Source organism: Pteropus vampyrus, unplaced genomic scaffold (assembly GCF_000151845.1).
Source record: "Pteropus vampyrus isolate Shadow unplaced genomic scaffold, Pvam_2.0 Scaffold2, whole genome shotgun sequence".
In the NCBI taxonomy this organism is placed as follows: Eukaryota; Metazoa; Chordata; class Mammalia; order Chiroptera; family Pteropodidae; genus Pteropus; species Pteropus vampyrus.
This window is the reverse complement of record NW_011888783.1, coordinates 4,688,343-4,690,749: the sequence shown is the minus strand read 5'-3', so window position 1 is coordinate 4,690,749 and position 2,407 is coordinate 4,688,343.

The window sequence follows — 2,407 nt, the reverse complement described above, 5'->3', positions numbered from 1 at the left end:
AATGACAAGTTGTACAAACAGAAATAGAGAACTTGAAAAGAAGAATAAATACTGAAGAAATTTATAAGGTAGTCAAAAAAAAGTCAAAGTCCATAAAATAGTTCTTTTCTCTTCCCAAGATTAACATCTTTCATAAATTTTTTTAAATTTCCTTTTAGGATTATCTAGGACCTTAAAAATGCTTTTAAATATTCTCAGTAATTGTGAAATGATTGTCTTCTCCTCTATCTTAAAGGTAATGCATCTAAAGTTTCTCCATTCAGTTTTAATATATAACATTTATCAAGTCCAAGAAGTTTCTTTCTTCTAGATTTCCAACAGTTTTTTAATCATAAATGTGTTCTGAGCTTTATCGAATGTTTTTCCTCATATATAATTGAAATCATTATATACCTCTACTTTTAGTCAATGTAGTGAATTATTCATAAATTTTTCTGATACTGAAGCTTCCTCACATTTCTAGGATAAATCTTAGTTGACTGACATATTTTTTATTCATGTTATTTATGAATTTATCATGAATTTATTCAATTTATTTATTTACTGGAATCATCATCTCAATTATGTGATCACCCACCTAGAATATACACTGTCAACAGCCTCTTAGGACAGATTTCAGAAAGATTATCAAATATAAAATCAGTTTCTTTACATTATGATTTATCTCAAGTTGTGGGTAGCACTGGGATTTGGCTAAGGAGAACTGGAATTGGTGATTCATTCGCTTTGAGTTTACTGGGTATATTTGGGTTCACAGCCACTCCCACATGTATTCTCAGAATTGGAATGACTTCCAGGAATCCTACTACAATCCACTGTACTGACCCACTTGTCGTTGTGACGCAGAGGCATAGGCAGAGTGTCTGACATTTCCCAGTAGAAAATATCTGCATAAAGGAAGGGAACCAAGGCCTTAAATGTACACAGCCAGAAATTCATCTGGGGAAAATTCTGCTAATCATATATTTATAAAATTGTAGGCAGAGGACCCAGTTCTTGCCCATGCCTAAACAAAACAGAAGCAATCTCCTGTCAGGAATATACCTGATAATGCCACTAATACAGTTATAAAGACACTACACATTCTTCCCTTTCTTGAATTTTGTGAAATAGTATTTATCAGAATTCCTGGGTTTGTAAGACAAAAACCTGAGCTTCACCAGTAACTATGAGCTTATGTGTGTGTGAACTACCTTGTATTCCAATTATCAATAACAATTTATTGACTAATCATGCAAAAGACTCAATTACCTTTCTATTCATCCTATAAATGGAATATATTATAAAACAGCACTTGAAGAGGTGATTAAAAGCATGTAGCAACTTCCAGTTTCAGCTCTGACATGTAAAGACCTTGAAAACATCATTCCCAACCTTATAATAAGAAAACGATACAACAAATTGAAAATTAATGACTTCTTGGGCCCATCAGAGAATTGAGGTTGTAATTTAGAGAACTGCTGAGAAACACAGCTGAGATCAGTTTACCTGGAGCCGAAAGTGCTGGAATCATAAACTGGTAGGAAAACTCAAAAGGTAATTTTGACAAATTTCTGTAGGCTGAGTGTAAACTAGCCTGAGAGTTGGAAACTCTTGGGGACTGCAATTTTAGGGGTTCCCAACCCTGGGAACCCCACCAAGTCTCGTAGTAAAGAGCCAAGAAAAATCACCTTGTGTCTTTGGCAGTAGTAAGAGGAGAAAAGTAACCATTACAAAATATACCTATTTCATTCACCATAACAAAGAACTACTCTCCAGTGAAAAAGACTCAACTATAGGTTTGTAGGTAGAAGGGCAATTATCCAACTTGTAAAGTTCACAGCCCAGGCCTACTAAAATACTTAAATTTAATTATATGATTATAGAATACTTCCCCTCCTCCACTCCTTATTACTTGCAATATAATAACACTAGATTAAAGCTGAAAGAGATGCAGAGCTAAGACTTTATTTAAGAACTTCTCAGGGAACCTCAAAAATAATAGCAGCGACAAAAACAAAAACACCAGAGAAATTTGAAGCCCTTGGCACCTACAGCTATAATAATCATTAAACTCACATCCAGATTAACAGAAAATCACACAATAAAGTCCTATTTACCTAAATTCCTGCTACATGATACTCACGTACAGCTTTCAGCAACAACAAAATAATAAAAAAATAAGGCTTTTTAACCATATAAAAAGACAGGAAAAAACACAGGCTGAAGACGCAAAGCAAGTACCAGAACCAGACTCAAATATGGCAAATTTTGGAATTATCAGTTAGGGAATGTAAAATAACTATAAATAATATGATAAGAGCTCTAATGGAAAAAGTAAACAAAATATAAGAACAAATTTAACAAATAAAATTAAACAAAATATAAGAACAAATGGATTCTGTATATTTCATGCTCATGAATTAAA